At 39.1% G+C, this 23,887-nt stretch overlaps 1 long non-coding RNA gene across 2 annotated transcripts; it reads right to left on the bottom strand.

The window, feature by feature from the left end:
- Positions 1–343: 343 nt before the first annotated feature.
- LOC147164856 (uncharacterized) lies at positions 344–21,688 on the bottom strand. 2 transcript variants are annotated; one of them, XR_015096724.1, is made up of 4 exons: positions 21,543–21,688; positions 19,541–19,685; positions 5,761–5,893; positions 344–483 (listed from the first exon to the last, which is right to left on the bottom strand). It is a non-coding gene; the product is annotated as an uncharacterized LOC147164856 (long non-coding RNA). The 2 variants fall into 2 exon arrangements; XR_015096723.1 differs by lacking the exon at positions 344–483 and having other exon boundaries at positions 5,554–5,893.
- Positions 21,689–23,887: the final 2,199 nt, after the last annotated feature.

Here is a 23,887-nt window from a genome sequence, read left to right as displayed (position 1 = left end):
ACGGATTCTCTTTCTTTCAAAGAAGAGGGGGGAAAAAAAAGTCACTGTATTTGAATCACAGTGAGTTTTACCACTCGATGATGAGCTCTTCTTGCAGGTAAAGCTTCAAAAAGCCCCCTGGTCCATTTCCATTCTAGCTTCCAGCGGTGTGAGTGCTATGACAGCCTCTTGGGGCGAAGGGATTATCGAGATCAGGCCTCCCCCAGCTCTACGCCTCTGGCCTAGCCCGTCAAGCTGGCCCAGTCGGTGCCACAAGCCCCCCCAACCCCCCACCCCCTGGTGCCTTACAGAAGAGCCCACCAGGCACACAGAGAGCAAAGAGGCACCGGGGACCCCTCTAATTGTCCATGCTCTGGGCAGCTCTCGGGCAAGCCAGCATGAAGAAGGCTGCGCGGTCTCCAGGCTGCTCCATCGCTCGGCGTTCGGAGATGCTTCGAACGATACATCTGCTCTCGGGCTTTATGTTTCCAAAGCTGCCTTACACTGAAGATGGAAATGGGAGATTATTTTTTTTTGTATTCATAAAATGGTGCTCAGTTTAGTCAAGGCTAAAGCTACAGCAGGGTCACATTTCCAATGTTTTAAATGAGTTTATTAGATAAGTGACTTAAATGTGAGCTGATACATTTAAAAAAAAAAAAAAGTATGCTTTTAAATGACATTTACTTGGTCGCTAGATTTTTGTATGTATTGGAGCTCAAACTTGCTCTCAAAATCTTGATTTGCTATTTTTGCTTAAGGTAGCGAATGACTTCCAAATGGATTCAAATCTAGTCCAACAAATGAATCCAATTTGATCAAAATGGTGAATAGAGTGCACAGTGCCCAAAGCGTTATACAAAGCTTGACATTCACCTATTTGAAGACTTATCTATTAAACTGGAGAGTACAGTGGCTGGAAATCTAGAACGTTTTTTCTTTTGTGGTTTAAAATGGCTTACTTTAGCCAGGATGCCGCCAAAGGTAGAATCCAGGTCAGTTTTTACACCTATTAGTGTCGTAAGGGATAAATAATAAATCCTTGTTGCCGCGAACCAACTGCATCGGATAGCAAAGCTAGCTTGCGAGCTGGACAGACGTTAGCTTCCCACACTCTTCGTTTGTTTCTGTGTGTGATGGAGTGACTACAAATCTGGCAGCAAACAACAGAGGCGTTGATATACTAAATATATATATATATATATATATATATATATATATATATATATATATATATATATGCCATTAAATTATGTACCTAATATTTTGACCTGCGAGTGTATACAATTTACAATTGTAGACATGTAAAATTACCATAATAATTGGTACATTAGTGCTGTGAGTACAGCCTGTAATGAAAGCGTTTTAAACCTTCACGCGTGCTTTGTCATTGCAATGTATTCTCTATGCATGGAGTCTTGGAGCTGGTGAAATGAAGCTGCGTTTAGCCTAGCAGTGGATGCTGGATGAGGACTGACAAGGCCAACCATACAAAGGAAGGGCCAGACGCTTGTTTTGCAGCAGGAGGGGGGGAGGGGAGGGAGGAAAAAGTCGAGCCGCACCAGGATTCCCATTCATCCTTGGATTGCCATCCACCGCTTGTTGCACCTGTCTTTCTTCACCTCCCTTGTATGCGAGCTATCCCTTAGGATGCGCAGGCGTGCACGCGCGGTGGCCATCACGCTTGACAAGTGCATGGAATGATTTAAAGAAAGAATGATATCGCTTATAGAGTTGAAAATCACGAGGCAGCGGCGTGACAAGACAGCTGCGGCAATCTGAATGCATGATCAGCCAAATGGAACTAAAAGCAATTATGCACCACAATAACATTTATGTATGCATAAAGTTTTAAAGATTGACAAATGATTGTAATTACCGCGCACGCTTCAGCTCGGCATTAGCGGCATCGTATTGCGCAAGCTCCTTAGCCATCCAATTAAAGTCATTTCCTTTTTCTCAAAGCAACATTGACAACGTTCTGTGCAATACATGCGTGCGTGCGTGCGTGCGAGATCTTAATTTATAAGTGGGAAAAATATTTTATATAAGAGTAGGTAATGAGCTGTTTTTGCAATATAAGGCTTCACACAACTGTTGACTCTCAGGCAGAAATAAGAGCTTTTGCTTCTCTCTATGTGAGCGTTTTGTTCTTTGCTTTTTTAGTAAAACTGATCTGTGATGAGTGTGAGGGTTGTTTTGTGCCTGAGAGATTTTAGAGAGTCTTTTTTTGGTGTTTCTGGGTGAGTGTGATTGAGTGTGTGTGTGAAAGTTTTTAGGTTCAAGTAGAGGTTTTTTTCTTTGTTGTGTAATAGTTTTTTTGTGTTTTAGTTTTAGTGCATATAGAAGTTTCTGTGATTGTGAGAATATTGTATGTGTGTGATTGAGCGTTTTCCGTTGTGTGTGAGAGTTTTCCGATGCGTATGATATGTTTTAGGTGAATGATTGTGAGAAGTGCATTCTCGTGTGTGAGTTTTTTGTTGAGAATAATTTTGGTGTGCCTGTGCTGTGTGTGTTTTTGTGTTTGTGGGAGAGGTTGTCTGCTATATGTGAGAGAAAGTTTTTGGCGCGTGAAGGTTGTTGTTTTTTTGGGGGGGAGGGGTGTTTGTGAAAGGTTTATTGCTGTTGTTGAAAAAAACAAAACAAACTAATGTCTTTTGGTCTATGTAAGAGTTTTTGTCTCTTTTTTTTTAACTATGAGAGGGGTTTATTGGTGTGTTCATGTGTTTTGAATAAGAGTTTTTGTTGTGTATGAGAGTCGTTTTAAACCGTGAGAGATGTTCTTTGGCATGAGAGAGAGGTTTTGCAATGTGAGTTTTTTTGGGTAAGTGTGAGTTTTTTGTTGTGGATTTGTTTGTTGTGTGAGAGGTTTTACAGTGTGCAAGTTTGAAGTATATTAGTGTGAGTGAGAGGTTTTGCAAAATGTGAATTTTTTCCTGGAAGTGTGAATTCTTGTTACATATGAGAGGTTATTTGTTGTGTGTGAAATTTTTTTTTTGGGGGGGGGGGGTTGTTGCAGGAAAGTTGTTTTTTGTTGTGTGTGTGTGAGTTTTTTTGTGTGAGATGTTTTTTGCATTTTTGTAGTGGGAGAGTTGTTTTTTGTGTGAGTTTATTTGGCATGTGAGAGGTTTAATGTTGTGTGCGAGATTTTCTGGTGTGAGACGTTTTTTGTTGAATAAGAGAGGTAAATGTTACCCTTGCCTTCTGGGGCGTATTGCAGAGGAACCTGAAACGTGTCTTTGTTAATTATTTTCACAAAACTCTAAAACATTTATAATCTCAGTCATTGGTGCGGTTGTCCAATAGGAAGGCGCATGAGACACTGGCACCTATCTGGATGGAGGCAAGGTAATTATTGCGTGCACATAATAAAATTCTCTTTTCATAAGGTCACTCCCAAAGTGTAATTAAAAACGGCATTATAGATTACTTTGATTGACGCAATTAAAGGCAAAATGTAATTAAACGGGGCGCTAATAACCGTGTTGGTCAACAGCATTTGTTTTGAAAAGGGGATTTGCAAGTCTCCCACCCTCCAATGTGCAAAAGTGAAAATATGCTTTCATTTTGTTCCACTGCTCTTACTGAGTGAAAGTTTGAATGGGATTTAATGAAATCTTTATCAAGAGTGATAATTGTTAGTAAGAGCTTGATTTGAATTATTATCTTTCTCCATTAATGAATGGCTAGCATCGGCAATAGCGGTTTGTAATTTTGTTAAATTGGCCGCCTTATCAGCAGTCAAAGACTCGGGATTATCAGCGTCCTGACCACTGTGCCAAATTCCTTGTGGATGTACGTCTGTTCCCTGCACAAAGCCAAAATGAGAGATAATAACGCAAGGTTAAACTCCACAATTTTCTCTTCAAAGATGTAAGGAGAGCTCGCGCGCAAATGTGCCGCAGCTTTATAAGGGAAATCAGACCGGCGGGTGTGCGGGGCATTAACATCCACTTGACTTTGAGAGCAGCCAACACATACATGTGGCTGACACATCAACTGCGCTGATCTCTGCAATTGTGTCAGCTAGCTGAATTCAGATGATATGCTAATGACCGCGGAAAATATGTTGCCCTAGTTAGCGTGCAGGCCACTTGCATTTCGCAAATTCCATTTCGGAGGTGTGCTTGCATATTTCTGAAAATCACATTCATAATGTAATTGTCAAGAGGGGGGAAAGGCTACACTCAGGTAAAAGGTAAAAAAAAATGGAGGAAGACATTCTTTTGTAAATCAAATATGGGTGAGTGACACTGTAAAAAGGTGCTCTCTTGAGTGTGCATGTCATTAATCAACATGTGCTCCTGGGAATTTAGTAGGAAATCGTACTAAGAGAAAAGAAAGTGCAGCATTAGCTTAGTTCCGAATGGAATATTTTCAAGCTTGACTGCCCGGTTGCGCTCGGTGCGCACCAACAAACCCCTGCGGCAGAGCACTGGAAAGAAATGGGGAGATCTGTGGCAACGCACGCCGCAAACGGCGCACATGCTGAGCTGAAAGCATCCCGTCAGGCCAGGAAAAAGAAGAAACGGCATTTGTCATGTTGGAGAGACACTGTCTGCAAACTACTTTCACAAAATCAATACAAAAGTACAGCATTGAATCTCGAATCCAACAAACAAGTCCGTTTTCGATGAATCGCTATGCAATTATACAAAATCCTTACTAAATTCCTTTTACAATGTTATTTTCGTTGAACATTTTCTGCACAAAATCATACTAAATCTTCATTGTTGATTGAACACTTTTAACACCCCAAAAAATTTGGTTTCAAATGACAAAACTTATTTGTACAATACCACACTAAATTGTTATTCTTATAACTTATTTAAACATCTCACATGTCTTCTTTTTTTTTATTTATTAAACATACTAAATTCCTGAGCAGCATATGACTTTTTTATTTAAAATAATTTTAAGTCAACAAATATCATAGAAAATGTATGCAAAAGCATGTTATTTTCTTAGATGAGAAATCTCCTACAAAATTATTGTGAGAGCAATGTGAATTTTTTTTTCCATTTTCAAGTTTGTTTTTTTTACACAGATGGCATGTGATTTGCATAAAGTACATTTAAAACCATTTGAAATAAACTCAGAGCAGCTGTTATTTCTCTAGTAATTACACCACTTTTTTTTGCGATCTTCATAAAATAAATGCCAAAATATTTTGAAGTAACCCCAAAAAATTGCTAAATTTCTACTAATCTCTAGAACCCCCCCCTTTTTTATTTTTATTTTTTTTTACAAAATCACAGTAAATTTATGTGCACACGCATGTAGTTCTTAAAATACTGTCGTCAATTCCATTTTCTACTAATTGCTACACTTCTACTCTCCAAATTAATACTAAGACCTAATGTGATTTTCATAAAGTACTTTTGTGTTTTTGTTACCCCCAAAATGTCAGTTTTCCTCTAATAACATTTTTTTTTCTTTAGAACCTACTAAATTTCTGTTGAAGAGCATAAAAATGGAATAATAATTGTAATAATTTGATATGAAATCCATTTATTTAAAGTACTCAAAAAATACGTTTTTGCATTTTTATAACTTTTAAACAAAATGCAAGGATGGATGAATGGATAGATACGGTAAATAGATGAGCATTAGTATATTTAATTGTATTTGAGTGCAACTAATAAATAAACCATATACTCCTCACATTAAAATTCATATCTTCTTCGCGCTATCAATGTTTTAAAAGAAAACATGCTTATATTGTCTGTAAAGACGTAAAGTCAAGGGAAAAGACAAGCAAATAGAATCAATTAATCTTACATTCCATCAAAGGCCAGCCCATTTTGCATCCTCCAGTCTTGTGAGGAGGAAGGGGCGAGGATGTGGTGGGGGCCAGTTGAGGTTTGACATCCAAATGTGCGATTTCCTTTTGTTCCACGGTCTGCCATTGGGCCTGTGAACAGCAGAGGGCAGCTTGAATACATAAATAAAAATGGGATATGTGCATCTCTCTATCATCTAAAGTGTGCCTTCATTTACATGTGCGGCTTCTGAGCCTGCCTGCCTGCCTGTCAGTTTCAGGCCCCTGGGCAACGTGATCGCCATCAGCGCTATCAGAGAGAGCACGCCAATATAAAAGAAGCGCACGTCATTGACGAACAACAGCCTTGTAGTGTTTGATGGGCCGCTGTCAGTTCTGAAAGTCCGCAAAAAGTGAAGCTCTTTTGTCATTTTTGCATGGCACCGAGTCCCGGCGTCAGAGACAAACACTCTGCTGTTTTTATTGTTAAACCTTGTTCAGCCACCACCCTCCGTCTTTCCCCCTCCCTCGCCTCGCCGCGGCTCGAGACGAATCTGCCAGCGTGTGCCCGTGCTCTTCATCACTGTCAGATGCCCCATGGTGGTCCTCCTCCTCCCTCTCAAAGTGGGCACCGACTGCTGGCTGGAATTATTCCTCACCTCCAAAAACTCTCCCCGCCGTTTCCAGATAAATGTGGCTGTAGTGGCCGAGGAGTGTTGCTCATCCATCTTTGCACTGTGGAGTGCTTGCTGAAGTAGACACGAGCTCTAATAAGCTACACAGTCAGTGTCAGGATGGCCGCTATTGACTGGACGGCCGCAGTGGAAAAATGGGAGACATGAGAATTTTTTCTTTTTGGCTTTTTTTTTCCTTCTTTTTTTTTTTAAGAGCAATGCTTCTCAGCTCTGTACATGATGCAATACGATTGAATACAGGACCAAAGTGAAAGCAAAACTCAATTTTGCTTAGGTTAGCACACACAGTTGACATAATTAAAGTCTACACACCCCTGTTCAAATTCCAAGTTTTTATGATGTAAAAATTATGACACCAAGATAAATTACATCAAATTTACTAGCTTGAAATGCTAACACAGTACTTGCTAATACTTGCTTGGCTTTATAGTTCACATTAAAATAGTTGACTAATTAGAGGGCAAAAAAACATACACAGTGGACATAACGTGTTTAACCCTATTAAAATGTTAGATTTGTGTGATAAATCATTTCAAAACACTTTCCACCATCAATGTGACCTATAATCGGCCTGCTGATTTAATCGACCATTAAATCTGCAAAAATCGGCCTTTTTTTAAACACACAAACACATTACATCATAAGACAAAGATAATGACATTTAAAAATCTATCCATCCTTTATCCATAACAAATAAAAAAAATATTAATTGCTATATATATATATCAATACCTAACATCAGCATATAAGGATGCTACAATAACTGTCTTCCTGTGAGGTAAGTCTCCTCACACACTCTAAAAACTGTTGGGTCAAAAGTAATCCAATTACGGATCAAAAATTGACTGATCCACTTCATGGGTCAATTCAACCCAACTTTCTGGGTTGTTTTATACAAAATGACCCAATTTTTTTGTTTTTGTTTTACACTAAAATACTAATTTCTTGACTCAAAGTTGGGTCAAATTGATCCAAGTAGAGAATCGGTCCATTTTTGACCTATAGTTGGGTTATTTTTTCACCCAACTCTTTTTAGAGTGCACAACAACAAAAAACACATCTGACATTTTGTATCATTTTTGGTCGAAATGTTGTCGCTTTAGCTATATTGTACTTAGTAGCCAAGACTTTTGTGTTAATTTTTTTATTTATTTTATTTTGGTCACTATCCAGATTCAATAATCTCACATCATTGACACAATAGAAACTCGATTATTCATGAAGCATGAATACATCAACACCGCGTGCAAATTACAAAACAAGTCTTTCCCTGTTGCACTTGCTCATTAGCTGTTTAGCTAGTTCAATTAGTCGCGTTAAGAGGGCTCTCTTGATTAATAAGACGCTATTTTGGTCACCACCAGGCCGACTGTTGATGTCGGAAAGGCTCACAAAGCATCGGCGTATGACTTGTGTGTCTGCTGGGTGGATAACACCGTTCAACAAGTTGTGCAGTCTTGTCAATTAAAGAGGATGCATTGTTTGTTTGTTGGGTTTCGTGTTTATTGTCCTTAACCTCCAGGCCTGGTTCAAGCTTTTTTTGTGGCCATTGTCGGCCACATATAGACTGTAGTTTTTAGGATATAAAAGGATAAATACATTTGTGCTTATTTTGTGCGGATGTTTTTATTTTATTTTATTTTTTTACTTACATCAGTTCTTAATTCATTAAAATCACATTCCAGCCACACACTGTGCTCCTTCTTGTGTGCATGGCTTGGCCACCAGGGAGCAGTATAATACAGACATACAGACACATGAAAGAGAGCTTCACAACTCATTGCCGAGCTGCTGTAATAGTTGTTTGTTTGTTTTTGGCAGATGATAAAGAATATATGCCTGTGAGTATTGTATTGTTATATTTTCTGTCTATGTGTTACTGTACCACTTGGATTCAAATATCCGTTATATCACCGCAATATCATTGCTATTCATTAGCCCATAGTTATTTGCATTTTTAGCATGTTGCATTGATTATTAGCATGTTGCTAACAGACTTTCCAAAAGCAAAGTTACATGTTTTTTTGGGGATCGAATTTTTATTCCGATCGTGATTTTGGATTATACGGTTAAATTAACCTGATTGTTGGTAGGTCATATTTACGTTCATACATATGCCGTAGTTTCTTAAGCAGTAGTCAGCTAAGCTAACCACCAGCAGACGAGCACAGGTTAAGGCTTGATTAAGATTTACTCAGTTAGCCTTTGGCAAATTTTAAATTTAAATCTGATCTGGTAGTACAAGTACAATTTTTAAATGTTGAGTCTGGAATTCAACCTATATCAAAATGTTATGATTCAATCCAATAGATAAAAAGATAGACACCCAAAAATTTTATGGGTTTTAAAAAGGCTACAATAGTGCTAAAAGGTCTGATTTCATGCCACAAATTTACTATCGATATATTTAAAGTTTTGAAGTTGGAAATCACAAAATCCGACAAAAATCGTTCCCCTTTGGTAATTTCATCACATTTGCAGTAACGTAGCTTCACTGTTTAAAAAATAAATAAAAGGATGTGATGTGGACATGAATGGCCATCATGGATCCCAGGGGATTAAGTTAAATATCATTTTCATTCACTACGGAAAATGAATCAAATTAAAGGGACAGTAAGAAATATATAGTTTGTTAACATGCTTATATTGACAAGACAAATAAGCTTAAATTACTGAGAAGTAATTTAAGTGCTAGATGCTAGTGCTAACACAGCATAATGTGCCACAGCTGCCATAGCATTAAAAAGCTTGTTCCCCTTTTAAAAAGTTCAAATACATCTGAGGCTGTTGCGTTAAGGTACCATTAAGACATATTGTCACTAAAAAGTTCATTAAATGAGAAAAGCACCTGCAATACAACTTGATTAGCTGCAAATGGAACAGCCTTCAATTATATAAAAGCTTCTGTTGATCACTGGCGATATTCGTCTTCCCCTTTTCAGAACAAAATCTTAGCCAGTCACGATTAATATGCATTTTTCTTTAACTTGGCCAACTTCATTTTTGAAATGGTTTTGTAATTAACAAGTACTGTAAGCCAAGCTTTAAGATGTCACATTTATTGTATTTTCATATCTCTGAAATTCAGTCCTGAAACAGAATGATGTGTGTTTTATAGCAGCTGTGATAAGAGGCTTACGCCGTGAAAATCTCTATATAGATCATTTGACCAACGTCTTTGGTGGCCGCTCGTTAAATTGGTTTCACCCGCATATTTGGGCCTTATTTAAAAGATATCTTTGAATAATGGTAAGCAGTTTAGCTCATCTGAAAAGAGAAGGGTGATGCAAATGAACTCCATTTCACTCGCTTTTGTTTAATCTATAATATTTTTCATTTTCCGCTGCCATTTTATTTCCGACAGAGTTTATAGCTTTTACATTCTAGCATGGATTAATACAGCTTAGGCGCACCTATCTCGAATTTAAGTCAGCCTAGAACTCCCTGTTGCACTACAAGGACATATGAGCGGACTCTTTATTTAGAACAGCTGCACAATCTGATGAGCTCTGATATAATAAATTTGACCAAACAAGGCCTTTACAAAAAGAATGATGCGCGTTTTGTATTGACAGGTATTCATTTGAAAGCAATTCTCAGATTTTTTGTTCTAAATGTGTGATATGTTTGAAGATAATTGGTGAAAACGTGAAAAGAGTGAGGTTGCGTTCAGACTGCAGGCAGATTTGATTGCAATCAGATTCCTCCTCAAATCAGATTTTTTTTGGGGGAGGGCCTGACTGTCCACACTGTTTTTGTGTCCAAATGGGATCTGGTCCAGTTCAGACTTAGCCACATTATTGACCCATTTGACAGGTTGCTGTAGCAACGACGTCAGAACGGAGGCGTTTGCAGGAATCTGGAGTCTGAAACCAGGCCTGAGAACTACGCACTAATTAATTGTGGACCAATTTTGTGTTCCTAATTTTGGGGGCGTGGCTAAAACAGAGGCATTTGTGTATGTGTGATGATGTTCCTCCTATCACATTACTGCTCTTTTTTTCTTTTTTTTTTACGTAATTAGAAAACATTTTTAATATACATCATTAGCTGAGAGGAGCTCTGACAGCCTATTTAGCTTGAGAGCTAGCTGGTGGCTAGCGCCTTTTGTCGGGACGCATAAAGCTTCACAATGACCTGGTGGGATACAGTATAATCCAGCCACCGGAAGCTTTATGCGACGGTACAGTAAATAATTTTATGGCTCAAACATGTGTCATACCATAAGAAAGTGTAAATGAAGTAGCATTTATTTTTCATCAAGGGACTTTAACACAATGTTTATTATTATGGTTTTAAGCAGCAGGGGTGTCAAATGGAATTGCATCTGGCTCTGAGAGAGATAACATATTCTCTCTCAGTATGATGCAATGCACAGCAACCACAATACTAAACATTGTAAAAGTAATAACTCCTGTATTGGCGTACCTGTAAAAGCATGTCTTGGATCGGATTACATTGTGCCTAATATTGTGGCTAATTGAGTGTGCCCATTCCTTGGATTTACACGTTGTTGGAATAAAATATGATAAAGCGTTCCTCTTGGAAACTAATTAGGCTACTACTAATTCCATTAATATTTATTCAGCTAAAATATTTAAACAAACGTCTCATTATGCTAGCAGCCTCTCTGAAACTGTTGCTGTAAATACGCAAATGTGGAAACAATATTTTTTTTCACTCAGCCCAATCAAGATGTTAGCAGTTGGAGTGGTGGGCAGGTGAGATTTAAATGGCACCGATACTCTCTGTGTTTAAGCTTGTCACACTCACATCTGTTTGGAATAACAATGTGCATCTGCTGACAATCACTATACGTGAAGCAGATGGATTTTGCTTACACACAAAATAACCAAAAAGCAAATGTCTTGAAAATGTAAACAGTCAATCACAGACAAAGAGGAGGATGGCGTAGTTTTAAAAAGTCCTACTAGAAAAAAATGTCCTAGAAAATGTCTTATGCTAAGTTCAAGCTTTAAAAAACAAAACAAAAAACAACAACCGTGCTTACAAACCAATCCTCGTTTTCATGAAAATGCAATTGACACAATTATGATCTGAAAATGACTTAATGGGGGCGGGGGGTCATGCTCTGCTTCATTAAGTCACAGTACATGTTGGCATTCATGGTTCCCTCAGTGAACTGTAGCTCCCCAATGCCGGCAGCACTCATGCAGCCCCACACATGCCACTCCCACCACCATGATTGACTGTAAGCAAAGATACACTTGTCTTTGTACTCCTCACCTGGTTGCCACCACCTGAACCAAATATATTTATCTTGGTCTCATCAGACCACAGGACATTGTTCCAGTACTACGGTAAACCAGCTAAACTTATCAACTCACAATTTACATCAATAATCATGCCCAAAGATGTATATTATAAATTAAACCTGTCCCCTTTCATTTATTTTAAAGGATGAAATACATTGTTTTAATTGAATTTGAATTAAATGTAATTGAACCTACTGCCGTCGCTTTCTGTAGGTTTAAAAAGCAGGATTGAAAAGGATTGGCATTCAATAATCTTCAGCAAAAACTAGGATGAGCTTGAAACACTTCCTGTTTTCACTCTTCTTCCAAATTGCCGCCATTTAGTGACCGGCAGTGGAATTACACCCAAAACAAATGGAATGCAGAACTAAATACCGTAGTTATAAACTGCAACAAAATTAATACATAAAATCGGTGAAATAGTTGGACTACAAACCCGCAATTTGTGACGGGGTGGCATTAACTATCGACTGTTGATTCGGTTGATTTTGTCATTTTGATTTGAGCTTCACAAAAGGTGGATTCAAACACTGGAACATCTTCTATTTTTCCATCCAATTTTACAATAAAATACAAATAAACGGAGAAGGGGAATGCTATTTCAACATAGTCTATACTTGACATTCTCATTGTAAATGGGCAGATCCTAAAATGGCCCCTGTTTTGTCAGTATAAGTGCATGTTTTAGTGCATGTCTTTAACAAGTGACCTATTCAGTTAAATTTGTTGTGAAAGAACCTCAATTCCAAGCATCTACATCCAAATGTCACTTTTAAAACCTTCAAAATATAACACTGACATTCACATATTTGTAAGCATTTCAAGCACCGTACACAGAATATATTACATAAATATAATACTGCTTGTTGTTGAGCATCTCAAATCTGTGTCCAAATATTTTGCATTGGGGGGGGGGGGGGGGGGGGTTGGTTTCAAGCGGGAAGCATTTTAGCCCTGCCGAAACGCTGGCTGTCAACAGAGTTCCCGTCATAAGCGGCAGTACCATCCAGTGCCTGGAGCGTGTGGCTGTGTACTCTTTTTCAGCCAGAGCACATTCTGGCAGCCGCACGCATGCACACTGGCCGAGGTCAAAGCTGTCACTTCAGAGGGCATTGTGGAATCTCAGCCGGTGCTGGATAATGTGGGAGTGCTCCCTACAATTGCCCAGATGTTTTCAATCGGCATCACCCTGAAAAATTCACAGGGCCACCGGAAGCCTCCTTTAAAAGTAGGAGTGAACGGCTGATTAATTGAAACCTCTGCCGACACCTTCACCTGGAACTATTAGCCTCAACTCGTCTCCTCACATTTGCATTTTTCCCCCCTCAAATTAAATACGAATAATGATCTGCCGATAATGAACCATTTGAGTGCGATAGAACTGATTTTGACTGTTTTACAGCAGGTTTCAAGGACAATATCATGTTATAACTTTGACACAGTTTCAAGTGCTAATTAGAAGAATTCTGTCAATTAGCAGAAAAAGAGGGCGAGTGAGTAAAAGTCTTCGACCACTATTGATTTTAATGGCCCTTTTTCACAGCAGTCATTCTGACACGGGAAAATATTTAGCATAACATACACAAAGATGGATGACTATCAAACTTTGAAGGATGTGGAGTTGAGATTGTCTCGAGTATAATACTGTGATTAATTGTAATAGCTTGGATTTCCTTTTGGTTGCGATAATTTCGTTCCTGTTGCTGTAATTGTTATAAGTTATGAATAAAAGTTCATCATTGATCTTAATACAGCAAATAAATGGCCATTCAGAGGAAACCTTGGAAAATACCTTAATAGGCAAGAATGTAATGAACTTTAGTACTTAAATCTGATATAACTTTATTAGTGCCTAAGCAAATAAGTGAAACAGTGATGTCATATTTTTTTAGGGGTGTCAGGCAAATTTTTTTTTATTGTAATTAATCACATGACTCCAATTGTTAACTCACGATTAATCTTTAAGTTTTCATACTCTTGTTAACATAAAATTGGGGGCGGGGGGATTATAAATTATAATAGAAATATGGCTGCATCTTTTAGTCATTGATACAGTAATTTCATAATAATTCATTAAATAGAATTTAAAAAAAATATATATTTTTTAAAGATGTACTGTACTATAAAAAATAAGAGTGTGATATTGATTTGTGTTGGTCATTTTTCTGCCACTAGATGGCATTATTGCATTTGTAAGATGTTGGTGACAGCTAAGTGCATTTTTCTTTACATGTTAAGAGTTATCTAATCTTTAACATGAAGTAACTTGTGAAATTCTGCACATTTAAAATTGTAAAATACAATTTGACCCCAGTCTCCACAAATATATGCATTATTTACCGCGTGTTAAAAAAAATGTGTGGGGTTAAAGGAACTTTCAATTAACTGAACAGGGTTGTTCCAAATTAATCCTTAGCGTAGCTTGATGTAAGCATGTTACAGAAATGTCAACAAAACATGAAATTTTTGAAATTGTGAAGAAAGTTCCCTTTAGGTCTGTGCTTCCACAAATTTTTGAGCTTTCTGCCATGATATGAGTAGAGTTGTCGAATTGTATTGGCTGTACGTAACGCACAACCTGAGGTGCGCCCACAAAGCCGGAGGTTGCATAGCAGCAGGTGAAGGGTCAATCGGCACACTTTTTTTGGCCAGCAGCCCTCTATCGTGTTAATCCTTCCATACTAGCAGCGCCATTGTTTCCAAAGAGGGCATGAAAGTCACATTTCTCTCCTGTTCCACTGGTCAGTACCTCTGAAACTCAAGATAAATGCTACTTTTCACCGTGTGGAAATTACAGCTCCACATGAAAAGAAATAAATAAAGCAAATATGATGGATGACAATTTTCAATTCTATATACTTGCACTTCACAGAGCATAAATGAATCATCCTTGACTTCACCACAGCGAGACAAGGCGTGCCTTTTCCGCCGAATGCAAATTACTACAATTTGGAGTGTTGTATTCAGCGGGAGACCGCCGCTAAATGGTCATACAAGCTCGTCACAGATATTAAAATAAATTATGTCTGATTTGAATTTTAGTCACGCCACATTAACTAATAGAAAGTTATTAACATTTCAAAAGAGGAAGGGAAAAAAAGCTTTTGCCTGCAAAATTAACGCTGGCTGGGCTGACCTGCGTGCCATGCAGCCTGATCGGCGTAATGACGGCATAATGGCATATTTACATTAAAATCTGGCCAGCTAATATGGGATTCAGAATGGGCGGCTCAGTCAAGGATTATTTAGTGTGGCCCGGTGGCCTCTCGCTCAATGTTTCAGTCTTAACTTCAATACAAAGTAGAAAGTTCTCATTTCATGACTATTTATGTGCTTGGTCTCTGTGGCTTGTTGCCCCTGTGCGATCAGACCCCCACCCCACCCCACATTCCGCCCCTCAAAGTTCTCTGTAGTTTCAACCGTTTATCTTCCATTTCCTCTCGCTTTTCCCGCCTGGCTCTTTCTTGGCAATTATCTTTACACTTCACAAATGTCAAAATCCTACTTCAGCTATATCTTGACGAGCCTTGTTGGGATGAATGAAATTCTTAACCGCAAAGACGAGCAGCTGAAGTGCTAATCTTCTGACGGAACGCTCTTTGAAACAAAGGAAATTCCTTGAATCACATATGATGCTGATTCACCGCTCATTCTTAGATCGATTTTTTAATACTTCCATCCATTCATTCATTTTCCAGAGCGATTGTCCTCATTAGGGTCGCAGGTGAGCTGGAGTCTATCCCAGCTGGCTTTGGGCGAGAGGTGGGGTACACCCCGAACTGGTTGCCAGCCAATCACAGGGCAGATATAGACAAACATCCATTTGGGCTCACATTCACACCTAAACACAAATTGTAGTTTTTAATGAACCTGATAAGCTTGCTTTTGGAATGTTGGAGAAAGCTGGACTGAATCATATCTAAGCCATGATAAATGCACTCAAAGCATTAAAAAAAAAAAAAGTAAAATGTGGACATATTAGTGGATCTAAAAAACGTAATAAATACGGATATGTTAAGAATATACACAGATCTGATCGGCTTGGCAGATATTTAGCATTTATGTTTAATATTGCATTAGTGGAATATGAGTTAAGCAGCGAAATCCAGCCATTTTTATCCATCTCAGGGGGCGGCCATTTTGCCACTTGCTGTTGGCTGAAGATGACATCGCAGTTACTCTGGTCTCAGGTAACAACCAATCACAGCGCAGCTTCAGAAAACAGATGAGCTGTGATTAGCCGTTGCCTGAGCCCTGAGCAACATTGATGTCATCTTCAGTCGACAACAAATGACAAAATGGCCACCCCCTGAGATGGATAAAACTTTTGTTTCATAACTCATATTCCACAAATGTAATATTAATCAGAATGTCATGTTAGTGAGGTCACATATAACACATTATTGTCAAGAAATGTTTACGGTTGACTTCCACTTTAAAAATATGCATTGGTCCATTTTCTGATCGGATCGGTGATTGGTCATCATCTTTTTTTAAACTCGCTGATCGCTGACGCATCCAAATAAGAAAGCGTGAATTGAGCATAAATTGGCCTTTATACTGCCCCCAGGTGAACAGCCCGCAAAAATGACATGCAGGACCATGTTTGGCCCGCGGGCCTCAAATTCGATACCTGTGCTTTGCGGCCAATGTTTTTGGAAAACATTTTTTTCTTTTAGATCTATTATTGTCACACTGCCTCTACTTGACATTCTGCAGGTGGGAGTCGACTTGTCTTTAAAAAAAAAAAAAAAAAAAAAAAAAAAAGCAAAATGACATCTTCTGTTGAGCATTGCCGCTTGTTTCCCAGACCCGTCCGGGTTCGACCTGACCATCTGCTCCCCTGCTCTGATGGAGCTCCGCTTTTAGCAGCGCTCGGACTTGCTCCATTGGGCTCCATCTCAAAGGACAAGCGCTATCATCAGATTTCTGTCGGCCACTCAAAGCCAAAAGCAGATAGCGGCTTGCTAAGAATACGGCGGGAGGAGGGAGGAGGGCTGCGGGCACAACAATAAACGCGGCGTCTCGCCGGCAGCCAGCTACTGTCACGTTACAGATGGAATCACTTCACATACGCGGAGAATTAATATCCTAATGAAGCTTGGAGTGGCCATTAGGTTTGTGTAATGTGGCTCCAGAGGGCTGGGATGGATGTCCAGCAGCTCGGGGCCCTTATTTGTGCACAGTCACCTCAGTGGTGCCTTTTATTAGGGGGGCATTAGAGGAAAAGCAAGGCAACAGACAGATAGCGCTTTATTACTCTTGTTCCCAGGGAGCCATGCTCTACCTGTCACGGGCACACAAAGCATGCTGTGTTAGTTCATTTTACAGCTAAATATCTCTTTTACAAATGTCTCTGTCCGTGTAATCCGGTCAGGCGGCCCCCGCGCGTCGCTCGCAAAGGGCCCGGCAAATTACACGGGGGCCCGTGCCTAGCCCGCATGTCAGTACAGGTGTCACTGGCGGCAGGCTGGTATTGATAAAAGGATCAATATTTGCACACAAATAAATGAGAGTGAGGTGCAGAGTACATTATGTTCATAAAGCAGAGTTTTGTTGTTTTTTTTCCAGCGACATGATGAATTTTAAGTGATGATGAAAGGGGTGGGGTTAAATAATCTAATTAGAAAAAAATTAACAATTTGTCATCTTAATAATCAATACGTATATTGCACAACAAAATGATCTTCACCGTTTTATTTTTATTAAGGAGAACCGCTATAGTGTTTATGTTATTGCCATGGCAACCTCTAATGACCTGCTTTATAATATCGACGGACCAGCGAGGACAGCTCTCACGCTGTGTTAAAATGTATTGAAAGACATCATGTTGGAGCCCAGGTATGGCCAACTTAAATGCTGCAGTAGGCCACAATTTTTCATCACTGCTAGGGGGGCCACATGGGCCCACGCACTTCCTAAACAGATGTATGACAAAAATTCTACTTCAAATATCGACAAAATATATGCACACTCTTAATATATTTCATTTTTGATAATACATTTCTCATGTATAAAGGATCCACTACTCTAACCCAACAACAAAGGCTTCGAAGCAAACAACAAAATAACCACATACTATATATTTTTTCCCCAGCACAAAAATGGCTGCCTGGAACAAAAATTACCATTCAAGGACGGCACAAAACATAAGTGCAAGAACTCATTGTGTTCATTTTTTCACAAAAATCAACTCACTCACAATTGTAATTTTGTTTTGGTACTGTTTGTCCTGCAGATAATTCCAAATCTGCAAAAAATTATTAGGCCTACTAATGTACTTAGTCATGTCTGCCATCTAGTGGTGAATGGTGATATTACAACTTAAAACTACTGTCAACCACCTGCAATTATTTTTCTTCTTTTATTTCAATATTTATTCATATTCATTAGCAGTTTTTGAAGAATTGTTTGTCTTGGAAACAAAAAATAATTGGGGTGGGGGGTTGATTTTTTCAACATTTTATAATAAAATAAAATAAATTACAAATCCTAAATATAAAGAAATAACATAAAAACATAAATTAAAATATAAAACCATATATTTTTTATTCTTTAAAAAAATAAGTTATTTTAACTTAAGATTTTATCTTTGTGGCTTAACACAAATATATATTTTTAAATGTATATATATATATATATATATATACTTGTCGCGGTCATAAAAAAATGAATGACACTGCACAATTGGAGAGCGCAAACATATTTTTTTAATGTAATTTTGCTTAATGTTTACAATGTTCACAAGATATGAACCCAATTCTCTTCCAAAACTCAAATTCAAAACCTATGCTTGAATGACTTTACATCTATGCAGTAAAGTTCTTTAAAGGAATTTTGATTGATGAATCAATACACAACAAAATGTGATCCAAAAATTACAGGTGAATTATTATTATATTTTAAACAATCCATTACATAGATGTGATTTTGGTGTAAAATAAGCTTGAAATTCACTCTGCATCAGATCAGAAAGCATCAAACATCATTACTGGTTTCAGATTGGGAGAAGGACGATCAGGACCAGTTTTGGGACAAAAATCTCGCTCGTCTGCTCCAGCGGCGATCGTCGACGGCTTCATTTGTGTAATGGCGCAAAATTGATGTAATCATCTTTCACGTGTAACTGATCTTACACTGTGAATTAATACACTACACGTTCATCCCATTTTCCATCTCCACTTGCGCTGACAGGCGTGCGCCTGCCTCTGCTTTTAATCTCGAAACAGTTTCGGGGTATGATTCGCTCTCCTCTGTCACTTGGCTGCGGCCGAGAATTCATTTTCAGTGGGTCAACTGTTTCAGAATGTCATCTTTGACAGGACGCAGCCAGCGCAATGAATACCAGAGAAGACATGGGCTGCCTTTTTTTTTTTTTTTTGTGCACAGTCACACCATCTCCATGTGCACAGTGTCCATGTTAAAATCAATACTTAATCAAAACACTCCTCACTCATGAATAACAACAACAGAAGTGTTAAAAATGGTATTGGCGAGGGAGGAGGGGGGGGTTGAGGAGGAGGGGTGCTTCTGCCACAGTCAACTAATGAAGGCTATGTAGCATGGCAGAATTCAGTAATTGCAGCGCACACGTGAGGTATTAGACAGGATGTGGCTAATGGAAAACAATCACATTTAACATGGCTCCTTGGTTGGAGCTGCTCAATAAGTGAGCAGCAGGCTGGCTCATAGCAAGCGGGAGGTGGCCATGTGGGGGGGGAAGGGGGGAGAAGGTTTAATGTGATCGGACTATAACAGACAATCTATTTACAGTGTGCTCTGGGGAGCTAATAAACAAATGTTGAGTAATTTCAGCCAGCAGTAATTACCCTTGCAGCTGACAAGGAGAGCGCGCTACTCTCTCCTTCACCTCCGCCTCAGTCCAGGAGGTGCGGGGCTCCTCCGAGCGCCCGTCGACGCGTGGCTGGCGGCCAGCAGTCAAAAAGCAGAGTCGTGCGATTCCACCGCTTCGGCCTGAGCGGAAACATAACAAATGGTTAAATGCGTGGGATTTGCCAGTTGAAAGGCTTTTTTCCCTTTTTTCCCCCTCCGCAAAGTGTTTGAACATTTCCCACATAATCCAATTAAACAGAAACTCAGGCAGCAGAAGTTTAACTGCCTTTATGCTAATTAATATATGTGCACATCTTGGCTCCCTTCAGCCACATGCTTTTGAACTCTAACCCCATTTATAAATCAGTGGAAAGCAAAGAACAAATATGAAGTTGGGGGGGGGGGGGAGGAGAAGAAATTAGGCGGCGGTTTGGATAGGCAAAGAGGGGCCGCAGACATCTTTATCCGAGGAGCTCAGCCGTGATCCTTCAGTTACGGTCAAATAGATTTTTATGCAAATATGTGCCTATCGATCGTTGAGCCTTTCCTTTCACGGAACAGGTCGCAGAGGACCTCATTTAATTAGTTAGAGGTAATCATTACAAAATAATCAGTGTTTACATCAGGAAAAAATGACGGGAGACAAACACCGTTTCTGTTTACATACACTCTAATCATGTCAATTTTAATGTTTGGGTATTAGTGACCACCGCCGTATCACGGTTCATCATCTGTGACCCGTCTTGATCACATTTTTAAGTAATTTGGAAAAATAATCCAATTGTGATTTCTGTCCTCAACATTGCAATTTAATATGCAATTATTTTTTCAAGTTGTGTTTTTTAATAAACACAAGCAATAAATTGATCTGTATTACAAAAAAACATCATATTTATTATGAGAGATTTCAATACCACATTTTTCAGACTAGCACGAGTACCAATAACTGGTACTTTTGATACATAAAATAAAAATACCTAAATAAAAGAATGACAGATCATTTTAAAGAAAGACCTATATATATTGCAAAATCAAATTTTTCCTCAAAATTGCATGAAATTACGTCAATTTCCTATCTTCTAATTTCTCATTTTAAGTTCCTAACTGTAAAACCGCCACGAGAGGGCAGCTAGTACAATTACCTTGAATCAAGGCTTGGTTTTACCGATACCTGGTATCAGTACTCGCCCTTTCTTATTTATTATATAAAAGTGTTTTGGCCTTAAAAGGTCAGGTTTACACTGAAATAAAGATAAATGAACCCTGAATTACTATGAAAGGCAGTTTTGAAAGGCAGTACTTCAATTAGAGTTGTTAACTCACTAAATACTTTCACTTGCGGTCTTTTAAGCATTCACTATGACAACAAAATTCTTCCAAACAAGTATGGTGTAATCATAAGTCAGTAAGTCATCAATCAGATTAAAACAATGCGCACATATCTGCAGCTTTATAACCATGATTTTTTTCAGATGTGGAGTGCACTTCTTAAGCGGTGAATTTACTGAATCAAGACACACAATAAATAAATAACATGCATATAAAGCCGAACCAAAGCGTATTTTCCCCCCTCCAAATTGCAGCCTCTACGATTTGAAAATTGACTTCTACGACATCGCATTTTTTATTTGAAATCGACTAATTGTTCAGCCCTCATCAACATGCAAGTCTGAAATTGGAGTCACGCACCTTCAGTGTAAATTAAAATAGAAAGGAAATGAAAAATAAAATAAAAATCAATGAATAGGTGAATTAATGACTTCTTAAAATATCATCAACAAACAACTAAAAGTGCTGCGATTGGCTGGCAACCAGTTCTGGGATAGGCTCCAGACCCTAGTTAAGAAAATGGATGGATAGTGATACTGCAAAGAGCACTTAATAAAATAGAACTAACACAATATGAGAATTCAAAATACAAACAGGAGTATAAATAGCTAACAGCTAGCATAAAATAACATAACTAACTTGTAAAGTACATCTTAATTCGCAACTTACCTTCTCACAATATCCATCAATAATCATGCTCAAAGATGTAACTTATAAAATAAATCAACATCTGTTGCTTTCTGTAGGCGTAAAAAGCAAGATTGAAAAGGGTTGACGTGCCATAATCTTCTGGGGGGAAAAATACCGACTTCCTGTATTAGTTCTTCTTCGTTAGTCAGATTTACAGTGTTTTGCAAAATAGTTTAGCGCCATTTAGTGGTCGACAGTTGAATCACACTTCCACCAAAAACGGGAGGCAAAACAAAATAGAGTAAGAAATTGTAAAAAAATAATAAATAAATAAATAATAATAATAATAAGCTTGTTTACATCAAGTTTAATATATAATTATATAATCCGTTTAAAGCATGTGGGCATATAAAACAATTTTTAAAACAGTGTTTTATATCATCTCCCTACGTAAATCTGATTGGATCTCAACAATCAAAACCATTTGGAACTAAACCACAAAAGGTAAACAAAACACCCTTTATGGATGATGTCACTCCAGACGCATACTTCCCAAGACTTTTACTTCAGTGTATCAATGTGGTTGGCTTTTTCTCCGGCTTTTGCGGCATTTTTTGTGACACTTTCTCTAGAATTTTGCTAACCATGGGTTAAAAATGATTGGATTTGACCTGCGTATTAAATCACCGTACCGGCCTCAGCAACAGAGACGCGGCCTGTGCAACGTATATACAGTGTAGGCAGGTACTATTCTCCTGCTAATGCGTGCCGAGGAGCGTCACGGTCCAGCGGTGTTATGCTCTGTCGCAGCTTCCAGTGCATTAGCCTCAGTCCAGCCGGCCACCCATCCCCCATCTTTTTTTCTGACCACTATGGCACAAACAATGCCACACATCACATCCCCGCATCCTCCCCAGAATAACAAGGAGGGGAGTGCAGGGAGTGCACGGGCGTGAGGGTACTGACAGACGGACGGTGAGCCAGCCTGTCCCTTACACTCAGACGGGCAGATGTCCCTCTTTCCCATGCAGCGTGGCCGGCTGCTGACCAGGGGGGAGCCAGGCGGCTGCTGAAATGAAGAAACTTGAGAGCTCCTCAGGGGGGTGAGCTGGTCATTTGATGTCCAGCACCAGGGCAGGGTGAGATACTGAATGAGCTGAGGGAGAGAGAGGTAGCCTCTGCAGTCTGTCACAAAAGGCCTGGCCTGACGGCTGGGAAGGAGGGAAAAATACTGAGCACAGGCAGATCATTACAGCATCATCTTTTTTTCTTTTCTTTTTTTTTTTGGCCGTGAGAGGAAGTGATTATGAAGCCTGAGAAAAACAAAAGATGGGGTGTCATTATGCACAAATTTGATCGCAAAGTACTTGTTGAAGACACACACATATACATATATATTAGGAGTGTACTTAAAAAACGAATTTGAATAAAAAAAACTCCCCTTTCACATTTTTCTGGTGCCAGTGCTGCTTTGGAGCGAGGGGCAAAAATTAGAACAAATTCTTTGAAAAATCAAAAACAAAAACAAAAAAAACTGGTCCTTTCACTACTATTATTGCTTACCTGCTCCAGATTCCGTCGGGCAGCTAGTGGAGAGTCCTCTGTCGGCTAACTACAGCTCGAGATCAACCACTCCAAAGTGCCAGTGCCTGAGTGTTGTAATTAATAACCGGCCATGCGTCACACGTCCGTCCTGCAGCCCTGCCCCTCGTCTCCCCGGCGACAAAAGCCGGCGGTCACCAGACGTGGGACAGCGCCGAGCGCTTGTTTCCATTTTTTTTCTGAGAGGCGGCGGTGGCGCGTGCATGCATGTGTGCATGAGGATGGGGTGCTTAGGGTGCATAAGCCATCGCGATGTACCTTTCATCTTGGAGGAGATTTGGAGAGGTTTCAGACCACAGAGACTTCTTAATTCTCACTAATTCATTTGCGTTCCAGATTCCCTGGGCCCGGGATAACCTGAGAATGATAATGAACCCGCAAGGGGAGTGCGTGGTCCCTTGCCTTTGAATGTGCTCGGAATAGATTCACATAATCTTTACCGCTCAATCTTTTCTGGAGAAGACTCTTATTAAGAGTGATTTTTTATTATTTTTTTGGTCTAGAGGTGTCCTACAAGTTGGAGAGCTTTAACTTTGTCGGCAAATGCCTGACACTTGGCTAGCATTAAAACGCAGCCATGCAATATTGATGTAACCGCGAGAAAATAGGTGCGAACATGTTTTCTATTTTGGAAATCAGACTTTAGAATGAAAATTTATCTGAGAGGTGGACAACAAGCATCGATCAATAAACTGGACTTTGGGAACATTGAGCTTGATCCAAACAATATATTATCATCACAAATGAGAGTGTGTGCTATTTACATTTATGGATTTAAATGA

The sequence above is a fragment of the Leptonotus elevatus genome, chromosome 12 (genome assembly GCF_054856555.1).
Source record: "Leptonotus elevatus isolate MCC_2025b chromosome 12, RoL_Lele_1.0, whole genome shotgun sequence".
NCBI classification, from domain to species: Eukaryota; Metazoa; Chordata; class Actinopteri; order Syngnathiformes; family Syngnathidae; genus Leptonotus; species Leptonotus elevatus.
The sequence above is the reverse complement of the archived record's forward strand: the minus strand, read 5'-3'. Positions and strand labels throughout refer to the sequence as shown.